Raw genomic sequence first — 12,167 nt, forward strand, 5'->3', positions numbered from 1 at the left:
GGAAGGTGGAAGCCGGGTGAGCTGCGTGTCCTGCAGACAGGCTGCTCCCAGAGAGGAGACTGCCCCAGGGTCCTGCCTGGCTTCATGGGGAGCAGTTCCAGAGCATCGCCCGGGGACTCTGTGACACCTACCCAAGGGTGACCGTGGGACTAAGGCTCCGGCTCACCTGGCTCTCGCTCAGGGCTGTGGCGCTGGGGGGCCGCTGTAGTGAGTGAAGGAAGCCGAGGCAGCTCCTAACGGGGGTGGCTGGGAACGGAAGCCGCCTGCCTAGCGCCGTTCAGGGAAAGAGGAACTCGTGTACATGGTGCAATTAAACGGCTCCCGCCTAGGAACCAGCCCAAGATTGTCACCTGCTCCCCATCCAAACGGAAAGCCCCAAACTGCGGCTCTCGCTGGGTCAGAGGCTCCAACACAGGAGATCTGTGAGCAGCGGGGGAGGAAGCGCTTTCAACCTTGCTGCTGCGTTCACAGGTTGTCAAACCCCATCTGGAGAGAGCCACTTATCCCTTTCTGTTAGGGGAGCACCCTGAGGTCCCGACCAAGACCAGGGCCCCGTCGCGCCGGGCGCTGCCCAGACCCCCCCCGAGACCAGGGCCCCGTCCTGCCGGGCGCTGCCCAGACCCCGACCAAGACCAGGGCCCCGTCGCGCCGGGCGCTGCCCAGACCCCCCCCCGAGACCAGGGCCCCGTCGCGCCGGGCGCTGCCCAGACCCCCCCCCCCCGAGACCAGGGCCCCGTCGCGCCGGGCGCTGCCCAGACCCCCCCCCCCCCGAGACCAGGGCCCCGGCGCGCCGGGCGCTGCCCAGACCCCCCCCCGAGACCAGGGCCCCGGCGCGCCGGGCGCTGCCCAGACCCCCCCCCCCCCGAGACCAGGGCCCCGTCGCGCCGGGCGCTGCCCAGACCCCCCCCCGAGACCAGGGCCCCATCCTGCCGGGCGCTGCCCAGACCCCGACCGAGACCAGGGCCCCGTCGCGCCAGGCGCTGCCCAGACCCCGACCGAGACCAGGGCCCCGTCGCGCCAGGCGCTGCCCAGACTCCCATTGAGATCCAGGCCCCACTGCTCCAGGTGCCGCCGAGACCAGGCGTGAGGCAGCCCCGGACCCAAATTTCTCCTGGTGTGACTAGACGAGGCGTTGTTATCCCCGTTGTACGGAGAGACACAGGGAGTTTGGGGCAGAGCTGGGAATTGAGTCCTGGTCTCCAGAGGCCCAGGCAAGCCCCCCTCCCATCTCCCCCACCCTCTCCCTGCTCTCTGCACTCCCTCGTACCTACCCGTCCCACAGCAACCCAGACACTACTGGGACATGGGCACACAGAGGTGCCTCGCGAGGGGGAAAGCAGCCAGGGCATGGACCCAGATGTCTGTCGCCGGCTCCTGGCAGGAATCCTCTGCCTGGCGGGGAGGGGGGACACAGGCTGGCCCTGGGGAAGTGTTAGGGCAGGTTTCTCCATCCCGCTTGGTGAGGTGCTGACCCTGATGCCAGGCTCCGTCCCCCCATCGTGGGTGGCAATGGGCTCCCGCCCCCCAGGGAAAGGGCTGGGGCTCCGTCTGGCCCATGTCTGGGGCCCTGGGGCCCATAGATGTCCCCTGCTGGCCGCTGGGGCTTCGGCCCAGCAAGGGTGTGGAGCAGCCCAGCAGGAGAGTCATCGGGACCCAGCCGTGCCAGGGACTTTCTGGCTCCCCCTTGGCTGATTGAAGGCACATGTGCTGACCCAGCAGCCGCGACAGCTCCCCCCACCCCTGCCCCGTCTGCCAGACGCCTGGGAAGCCCTGGCTGCGGTTCTAGGCCCCCCTTCGGTTCCACGCCCCCCCTCCCAGGCCAGGGCTGCCAGGGCAGTGAGAGTGCGTGGGTGGGTGGGGATTAACCCTTCCCTGCCACAGCAGACAGACGGACAGACAACAGGGAGGAAAAGAGGCTTTCCTGCAGGAGATGGGCTCCCTATGGCTGAACAGGTCACCTGAGAGCCCCTGCCCTTGGGGGGCTCTGGGCTGGCACCCGGGGGCTCTGCACACCCCGCGGACGCTCACTGGGATCTCTGCGCCTCCCTCCCTGCGATGGGAGTTGCGGGGACTGTGGCAAGTCACAGCTCTGCTGTGAGCCCGGGTGGATAAACCCGCCGGGGAGAGTTACGGGGGAAGGAGGCGGCCCACGGCCCCGGCTGCGCCCCCAGAGTTCCCGTCCCAGCCAGGCTGGGGGCCAAGAGGCTGATATTCAAAACAGAGCCGAGGTTGGCGGCTGATGCGAAGGGGGCTGGGAAGCAAAGCAGGGGCCTGGATAACACCAGCTATGGCAGGCTCAGGCCCACGGACCAGCAGGAGAACAGGAACCGCGGACGCCCCCCGGAGAGTCCCTGGGGGGGAGTGGGGGGGAAGGAGACAGGGGTGGGGGGCGGCTCCGGAGCTGAGCCAGTCTAGGCTTCCTGTGTTCCTAACGAGCAACCCCCGCAGGAACCCTGGGAGCCTCAGGAGAGCCCAGACTGGCGCTTTGGAAGGACGGATCTCAACTCCCAGAGGAAAGGCTCCAACAGGCCGTGGGACGGGCCCAAGGGAGACGCCTGCGCCCCAGTGACTGGGGGGTGGGCAGAGGGCAGACTCATACCCCTGGAGCTCCCATGGGTCCCCCGCCCATGGGAGCTGGGCATGTCCCCGGGGAGCTCACCCTGCCCGTCTCTCTCAGCCCCCAGGGCAGAGTCGGATCCCAGCCCCTGAGTCCCTGAGCTCCCCTTGGTGAGCACGGCTGAGCTCCCTTTCCCGTGGCTGGTTACCCGCCTCCCAGCCCCGGGCACCCGCTAGTCACCCCCACACCGGGGCAGGCTTCGGCGCTAACATTTGCCATGAACAATGCTGCTGATTTCCTCCCACCTGGCCCCTTCGATAGGTGCAACCCCCCCCCGGCCCCGTTATCAGAGCCAGGGCCACGCCACAGGCTGCCAAGCCGGCTCGGTACCCGCTGCTCCCTTGGGTGCCCTGGCAGCGTTCACAGAAAATCCCGCTACGATTTTCCAGCCGAGCAGATGTGGGCGACGGCGTCATGGAGGACGCAGCATTTCGGTGACATGCTGCTTCCCCCGCGACCAAGCCCCCGGAACCCACATCCCCTTTCTGGGTTCAAAGCCAGAGACGCCGAGCGCCTTGGGGCAGCTTGAGCAGCCACCTATGGCCAAGCCTTTCCCCTCCTCCCTTTTCTTCCCCCCACACCAACACCGCACGGCCACGAAGCCCACGCTGGCACCGGCAGGCACCGGATACTGGCCCTGGAGCAGCCATGCTGCCGGCGGCAGGGTTCTGCTGCCCACGGGCACTGCCCATGCTAAGCGGTACGGTCGGTTTTAAATCTCCTGCAGCGCTCGTCCCCCACCCCCTCCCAAACTCTCTGCTCCCTGGCTCCAAAGCTTCAGTATCCCGGGCAGGGAACGTTTATTTCCACTGATTTAGCCACCCCCAGGAAGCATTATTCTTATTTGTACACGTAGCACCAAGATGTCTTGACCGAGACCAGGGCCCCGTCGCGCCGGGTGCTGCCCAGACCCTGACCGAGATCAGGGCCCCGGGGTGCTGCCCAGACCCAGCGAGGCGATCCCTGCCAGGGGAGTTCACAGACTGAACACGCCCCGAGGGACCCAGCACCACCCCTTTAGCAGCCGGGGCGATGCAGTCGGGAGGGACTCGGGGATTTCCCGCCTCCCCAATCCCCTGTGCCGGGGCGGAACCCAGGTATCCGGGCTCCCCCGGCCCCGCTCAGTCAACCAATGAGCCCCTCCGTGGGATGGGGGTCCCGGTCTGGGGGCGGTCCCTGCCCTGGCTCCCAGCTGCCAGGGGAGCGGGACGATGCGGCTCCTCCCCTCCCGCCTGTCCCTGCCGCACGTGTCACAAGCGGCAGAGGAGCTGGAGCCGAGTGGAGCCTGGGATCAGGGCAGGACCCGGGGCCAGTAAGGGACCCGCTGCCCCGGGCGGGATCAGGGCAGGACCCGGGGCCAGTAAGGGACCCGCTGCCCTGGGCTGGGCGGGCACCCCTGCCCTGCTCCCGCCCCCAGCCGCTCTGCTGGGTACTATCCCCTCTGCGGGGGGTGGGTCTGGGTCTGAGACCGGGCTGGGGGCCTGTGGGCGGGATGTACAGCCCCGAGCACCCTGCTCCTGGGCTGGGGCTCCCGGGAAACAAACGGGGCCGGAGCCTGTTCAGAGATCCAGGGTGTGAACTTGGCCCCAGCCCCGCCTCTGCACCAGCCGGGGCACCGCCCTGCCCCGCTGAGAAGCTGCAGCACCCTCCCCAGAAGTGGCTGCCCTTGCGGAGGGGGGGGGCAGAGGTGGGGAGTCCCGTGTCGGGTTGAGGGGCTCAGTGCAGCCCTTGCCGATGAAAAGAGACCCACGAGGCGGTTACAGGGTGGCTGCCTGGTGGGCGCAAAGCCGGGGGTGTGTGGGTGTGTGTGTGAGGGACAATGTGGGTGCCCCCCGGTCCTGTGTGCGCCCGTGTTAAGACGCACATGCGTGTTCCACGCTGAGCTGGCCCTGCATGTCAGAGCTCCGCCAGGCAGGCGGCCCCTCACTGTCGATAGTGGCAGGCAGCTGTCTGGGTTCTGGGGGTACACAGTGGGGTTCAAGGCAGGGCGTATAAACCCTGGCAGAGATCGGGGGGTGTGTGATCTCGTGTGACTCCCCCGCACACACACTCGCGTCGCCTCTGCCACCGGGCCCCGTTAGGCAGGAACTAGGCCCGACACGTGGCCTCAGTTTCCCCCCAGTCAGGGGCTGAGGGGCTCTGCTGCCTGGGACGTGCCTTATTCAGCTGGGGACCCTGAGTCACACCCGTGGGGTGACCCCCTGGGAGCTGCACTGCCCAGATGCCTCGCCAGGCCCATGGGGCCCCAGTCTGTCCCCTGCATTAACAGCTCTGCAGTGGGCGCTCTGCTACAGACCCCTCCCCAGGCTCCGTCCTGCCCCCCCCATCCCTCCCCAGGCTCTGCCTCTGTCCTGCCCCTTCCCACCCCGCCAGGCTCCGTCCTACCCCACCCGACATTTCTCCAGGCTCTGTCCTGCCCCCCCCGGCCCCCCCAGGCTCTGTCCTGACCCCCTGCCCTCTCCAGGCTCCGCCCTGTCCCCCCACCGTCCCTCCCCAGGCTCTGCCTCTGTCCTGCCCCTTCCCACCCATCCCCAGGCTCCGTCCTACCCTCCCCCCTGCCCCGATTCCTCCAGGCTCTGTCTTAGAATCATAGAATCATAGAATATCAGGGTTGGAAGGATCTCTGTATTTCCAGAAGGTCATCTAGTCCAACCCCCTGCTCGAAGCAGGACCAATTCCCAGTTAAATCATCCCAGCCAGGGCTTTGTCAAGCCTGACCTTAAAAACCTCTAAGGAAGGAGATTCTACCACCTCCCTAGGTAACGCATTCCAGTGTTTCACCACCCTCCTAGTGAAAAAGTTTTTCCTAATATCCAACCTAAACCTCCCCCACTGCAACTTGAGACCATTACTCCTCGTTCTGTCATCTGATACCATTGAGAACAGTCTAGATCCATCCTCTTTGGAACCCCCCTTCAGGTAGTTGAAAGCAGCTATCAAATCCCCCCTCATTCTTCTCTTCTGCAGGCTAAACAATCCCAGCTCCCTCAGCCTCTCCTCATAACTCATGTGTTCCAGACCCCTAATCATTTTTGTTGCCCTTTGCTGGACTCTCTCCAATTTATCCACATCCTTCTTGTAGTGTGGGGTCCAAAACTGGACACAGTACTCCAGATGAGGCCTCAACAATGTCGAATAGAGGGGGACGATCACGTCCCTCGATCTGCTCGCTATGCCCCTACTTATACATCCCAAAATGCCATTGGCCTTCTTGGCAACAAGGGCACACTGCTGACTCATATCCAGCTTCTCGTCCACTGTCACCCCAGGTCCTTTTCCGCAGAAAAGACGGTCCCAAGACGGTCTTGCCCTCCCCCTGCCCCTTCCAGGCTCTGTCCTGCCCTCCCCCCCATCCCCACAGGCTCCGTCCTCCTCCCCACATTTCCCCAGGCTCTGTCCTGCCCCCCTGTCCCTCCCCAGGTCCGTTCTCCATCCCAGGTTGGCGCAGTGGCAGCCCAGGTTGTATTTCCAGCTCCTCACTCCCCTCCCCGTCTCTCCTGCCCTGGGCCCAGAGCAGGGGGTCTGAGCTCGCTGTCCTGGCCCCTCTGGCTGCAGGGGGCTACGGGCTGGATCGGGGGCTTTTCCAGTCGCTGCCATGGTGTCACGGCGTCCCCGGGCGATGCTCTGGAACGGCTCCCCACGAAGCCAGGCAGGACTCTGGGGGAGTCTCCTCTCTGGGAGTAGCCTGTCTGCAGGACACACAGCTCCCCCGGCTCCACCTTCCTGGGTCTGACCTCGGAGCATTCAGCCTCCTCTGCCCCCCCTGCGCTTCCCCCAGCGAGTCCGCCTAGGCGGGGTCCTGGGGGGGCCAGACGGTCCTGGCCCCCAGCTCCGCAGTCAGACAGGACTCTCAGTCAGCCCATAAAACAGAAGGTTTATTAGACGACTGGGACATGGTCTAACACAGAGCTTGTAGGTGCAGAGAACAGGACCCCTCAGCTGGGTCCATTTTGGGGGGCAGTGAGCCAGACAACCACGTCTGCCCTTCACTCCACGTCCCAGCCAGCCTCAAACTGAAACTCCCTCCAGCCCCTCCTCCTCCTGGCCCAGCCAGGTTCCCAGGCTCCTGCCTCGGGCGTCCAACATGGCCCAGCCCCCCTGTAGAGACCAGGCCCAATGGGACCATCCAGCCGGGCTGGGGGCGCTGTGGGTGGGTGGGGGGGTCTCTGCACGGGGGCGTCAGTACAGGACAGAACCCGGAACAGCTGGTGCTACTGGGAATAAAGCGGGCCGGGGTGTTGCTGGGGGGCTCAGCCATAGGCTGGGGGGCACGGAAGGGGTTGCCGGGGTGTGGGGGACTAGGGCCATAGTCTGGGGGGGTGCTGCATGTGTTGCTGGGGGGGGTCTTTGGGGCCGAGCAAATTCTCTGCTTGCCCCAAAGCTCCGTATTGGGGCCTCTGTCAGGCCACACCCATCTTGGGGCGCCCAGCACATGGGCTCGGGACCAGGTTCCCAGCCCCTGGGGGCAGGGGGTGCTCTGTGGGCTCTATTTATTTAGGGTTCTCTGCGTCCCGTCTCCCCCGGGGCATGACAGGGCCCCGTGTCCGTGTCCTCAGCAAGGCCTGATGGATGGTCTGAGCAGAAAACCGCCCCCCCCAGCTCCAGGGCTCCCCCTCCCCCTGCTCCAGGGCTCCCCCCACGCCCGCCCCACTGAGGCTTCCCAAGACGGTGAAGTCACCTCCCCCGGCGCCCGCCCCCAGCTGCACAGGAAGCCCCTTCACCGGCTGGGGAACAAGGCTGCCCTTCAGGGCTCGCGGGGGCGGCCGAGGACGGAGGGCAGCCAGCCATTAGCTGCCGTGGGGTGAATGGGACCTGGGGGGCGGGGGGCAGGGCGAAGCTGGTTAACGTGGGAATCGATGCTGCAGCCCGGCCAGCTTGGCCATGGGGCTGTTCACTCGGGGAGACTGGCCCCGATTCAGCCCCATTTGTGTGACGAGTTGGGGGCCCTCAGACCAGGGCCTAGAGATGAAACTGGATGAAATGCCCTTGATCCGGCCCCCTGAGCGACAGCCACAGAGACTGGGCTGCTTGCGGTGGTGGCTGGCCCTGTTCTCTGTCCCCCAGCTTGGACGCCCCCCACCCAGGCTTGCAGGGACCCGTGGGGCTAGGCCAGGGCTGTCTACTTCCAGATGCCCTCTACCGACCTTAGCGCAGGGCTGGTGCACAGCAGCGTTCAGGGGCTGCTCGCACGGGTCTCTGAGCTTGTGAACTGGGCACGGTCCTTCCCTGCTGCCCCTCCCTCAGCCCCCTTCTTTCACCCCACCCATTTGGCCTCCCACACGCCCTCTCAGGGCACACAGCTCCGGGCTGGCCCCTACGGCTGTGGGCCCACCCTTGCTGCCCGTCCGTTCGCTCACGACTGGAGGAAAGCCCGGTGGCCAGAGCTGGGCTCACATGGCCACTCACGGGGGCTGCCTGCCCCGCTGCGTCCCCACGGGGCTCCGACCCAAGCCAGGGCTGGGGGGAAGGGCACCTGTGAGGACAGAGGACAAGCCGAAGGGCTGCTGGGAGCGGGGGCTCCGAGGGCCCAGCTCCCCCCGGGAGCCAGCTCTGGACAGGACGCGGCCGGGCTGGGAGTCGTGCAATGGGCGGGCCGCAGCTGATGGGAGAGATGGGGCATTGCCCCGGCTGGGGCATCGGAGGGCAGAGCCCCAGTTGCCAGCCAGGTCCCGGGCAGAGCCAGGCTGGCCCTGGGCAGCTTGGCTCCAGGCTCCTTCCCCAGCTCCGTCCCCAGTGTGTTTGCCTGCCAGGCTGGAGCGAGCGGGAGCAGCCGCTGCCCCGGGGCAGGCAGAGAAGGGCAGTGGGAGCTGGGCACCAGCACCCGTCCATCCTGGGGCAGCCCGGCAGCTGCGCTGGGGCTGTTCTCCTGTAATTACAGGCCCAGCACACAGGCTGCCTTTGTTGCTTGGGGTTAATTGTCTAATTCTCCTGCCTGGGGGGATGCGGGGGGAGGGAGGAGCATCCGCTGCCCGATCTCCCCGCGCTCCCGGGGATCCCCGTCCGAGGGGCCCTCGATCTGCCCGCCATCGGGGCCTTCACTTTCCAGGGGAGCGCGCTCCCTGCTCGGCTCGTGTCCTGGCCCCCGCTGGCTGGGAGTGTCAGGGGAACTAGATTTGAAATATGAAAATAATCGCCCAAGGAATCCGTGTGTGTGTGTGTGTGTAAGTGGGTGTGTACACGCATGGCTCTGTGTGCATGCTGTGTGTAAGGGGGTGTGCCTCTCGGGGTGTGCATGTTAGCGCCTGGGTGTTCTGCCTGGCAGCGTGAGCAGGCCGGGCTCTGCGTGTGCCCACAGGGGCTGCCGTTACACGGGGGTGCGTTGGCCCCTCGCCCGGTGGGAGGCGTGCGCTCACACTCACCCAGCTCCCCAGGCCGGGCTGCAGGGCCCACTCTGCTGGGGCAGTTTCCTCACCCGTCCTGTCCTATCCCCTCAGCACTCGAATTGTGCAAGAGTGTAACGGCCACCACGACAGTTAGAGCAACGCCCAGCCAGTCGGGGCTCCCCAGGTCGCACACTCGCATGCTCCTACACACTCCTCTCTCACAGACACGGGCCGGCGCGAGCCTCCCTCCCCCCATGCTCACACTCACAGCCTGACACACTTGTGTGCTCCTTGACACGCTTGCATTCTTTCACCCTCTTCCCCCGGTTTCTAGCCCCGCTCACCCCACTGCCTCGGTGACTCACCAGCCCCAAAGCCCGGGGCTGGGACGTGCCTGGATCAGACTCTGGTTCCCGCCGGGCGCCCTGGGTTGGGACACGATTCCCAGGCAGGTGCCCCCAGCGCAGATGGGGCCCAGCCAAGCAGCGCGGCAGGAACCTGGCGGCTCACAACACCTCCCGCCCCACGTGAGTCACTGTAGACACCCAGCTCTGTGCGTGTGTGTGTGACTCTCTGAGTGCGTGTCCATGGCGCTGTGTGTGGGCGCGTGCGACGCATCTGGGCACCAGCTTCCCAGGCTCTGGCCAGCCGCCTGCCATCTCCATCCCCACGGCACCCGGCAGCGTCTCCCATCTCCCCAGGGGTGTCACTCCAGGAGCGCAGCTACCGGGCAGCCCCCTTGCATTCCCCCGGTGCTGGGGCAGATTCCGGGTTAGGACGTCGGAGGGGTCAAAGCAGCCAGAGGGGGACGGGCAGGGCCCTGGTGGTGGTGAAGAACTGAAGGCTCGGTGCTGGCTCTGGCCTGGGAGGAGAACCGGGTCAGATCGGATCGCTGGCCGGGGGCTTCTCTGCCTGGGAGAAAATCGATTGTTATGGGAATTGTACATTTGGTTTGTGTGTTGGGAAAGGGGGCACTGTGGGGGGAGGGGGCACGTGGGGGGCACATGGGGGATAGGGAGCACCATGTGTGTGTCGTGGGGGTGGGAATATAAGGGTATATGTAGCTGGGTGGGCCTGGAGCAGCATCCTTGGCTCCCCCACCCCCCCGACGAGTCTCAGCCTTGCAGGTCATGTTGTTTCTGGTCCTACAGCTTGGATTTGTAACTGAACAGCTGCCAGAGCGTGGGTGTATGGGGGGCAGGGCTGGGCTAGCAGGGGCCTGCGAGTCAGAAGAGAGGGGCCCTGGCAGAGCTGGGGAGAGGCCAGGGCTGGGCTGGCAGGGGGCTGCGGGTCGGGAGTGAGGGGCACCAGCAGAGCTGGGGTGGGGGGAGCTCACTTGATACCTGCCTGTCACTGCGAAACCTTCGCCGCCCCAAGCCCGTGATCCCCGTGGGCGGGGAGGCCGCTGGCTGTGACTTTGCAGCTAAGCTGCTCCCAAGCCCCTTCCTGCCGCGCCCGGCTCCGGAGAAGCCGAGTCCCCAGAGAAGGGCACTGGACCCGTTCGGAGCGTTCTGCGGAGCCAGCCCGTGGCCCCGAGAGGCCTGGGGGGGAGGCTCTTGTCTGGGCCAAGATGTTTCCTTCCCTGCCATGGAAACCCCGAGCGAGGGCAGGGCCCTGCCTGGCAGCGCCGGCTCCCTGCTCTGGCCTGGCCTGCAGCTGCAGAGGGGCCTCGCTGGCTGCCCCGGCAGGTCCCTGGGGTTCTGTGGGGGCCCCGGCTCCGGATAACGGCCCGAGCTGGGCTGGGCCCAGCCAGCTAGGACAGGCCACTTCCCTTCTTAACTGCCCGTCTCTGAGTCTGGCTGCTGCTGGCGATGCTGGGAGCCCAGAGACACCGGTGATGGGCTAGGATGCCCCCAGGTGCCATGGGGAGGGCTCTTGCAGCTTGGGGGGGCAGGTAATTCCCCCCCAGGTTTGTGCTTATCTCTGAGAACAGGGCGCTGGTGGATAAACCAGACAGCTGCCTCTGTCCCATCACCGGCATGCACCCATTGTGTGGGGGGGAGCTGTGTCATTTGCACACTTATGCAGACACACCCACATGTGCACACCATGCATACCCTCAGACATGCACACTCACATGCACACACGTGCCACTGGGCTCGTGAGCGCTCATGTGCTCACACACGTGTCACACACGTGTCACACGAGGCTGCTCTGGCGGGGCTGGCTGGGAGCTGAGCAGCATTTTCCTGAGCTGTGGCCGGGGGGGGATTTTTAGGCAGACCACGACGTGCTGCCCCTGCCCCCTGCCCCACGTTACCGCCTTGGCCTTCCCCTGGTTACGCCGGTTTAACCCTCCAGCATTTGCTTGGCGCTGGGCTCAGCTCGGGCAGCATCCTGGCTCCCGGCTGCTGCTGGCTTCCCAGAGACCGAAAGACCCACCCACGCCTTGGACCCGCTGGCCTGCCCGGCTTGTGCCCACTGCCAGGGGTCCCTGGCTCTTGGCTGAGCTGTGGCTCCGTGAAACACCAGGGCCTGGGGGTGTCTGCCCCAGAGAGCTTGGCCGGGGGGTGCTCACCCCAGCCCCATGCTCAGCACCCGGAGAGCCAAGACTGGATTTGTGCTGGAAATGGCCCAACTTGATTATCATACACATTGTAAGAAGAGGGATCACTTTAGATAAGCTATTACCAGCAGGAGAGTGGGGTGGGAGGAGGTATTGTTTCATGGTCTCTGTGTATATAATGTCTTCTGCAGTTTCCACGGTATGCATCCGATGAAGTGAGCTGTAGCTCACGAAAGCTTATGCTCAAATAAATTGGTCAGTCTCTAAGGTGCCACAAGTACTCCTTTTCTTTTTGCGGATACAGACTAACACGGCTGTTACTCTGAAACCTGACATTATAGTCATTTGGGTACCCAGGTCCCCCCCTTAGCACAGACTGCGCCGGGCGCCTGATCCTGCCCCACGGCCTAGCTGGCTCAGCACCGCCCTCCCCCCAGTCTATTTAAACCTTGCGTGAAGTTCGTTAAGTGAGCCGCTCGTCCGGAACGGATCCAATTTGTGCCGTGGCTGCGTGGCTGCCCGCAGGGCTGGTGACGCCTGCCTGGGCCGGGAACAAGGGCTCCCCTGTGCGTGAGAGCCCCACGCTATGGGCAGGGCTGGGCCAGCGTGACCCCTTTGCTGCGTCTCCAGCAGCTGCCTCGCGCAGCCTGGCCTGGCCTTGGGCCCGAGCACTCGGGTTTAAGGCTAAAGCAGACCAAAGATAGCCCCTAAAGCCGCGTGG

This window comes from Caretta caretta, chromosome 20, assembly GCF_965140235.1.
Source record: "Caretta caretta isolate rCarCar2 chromosome 20, rCarCar1.hap1, whole genome shotgun sequence".
Taxonomy (NCBI): Eukaryota; Metazoa; Chordata; order Testudines; family Cheloniidae; genus Caretta; species Caretta caretta.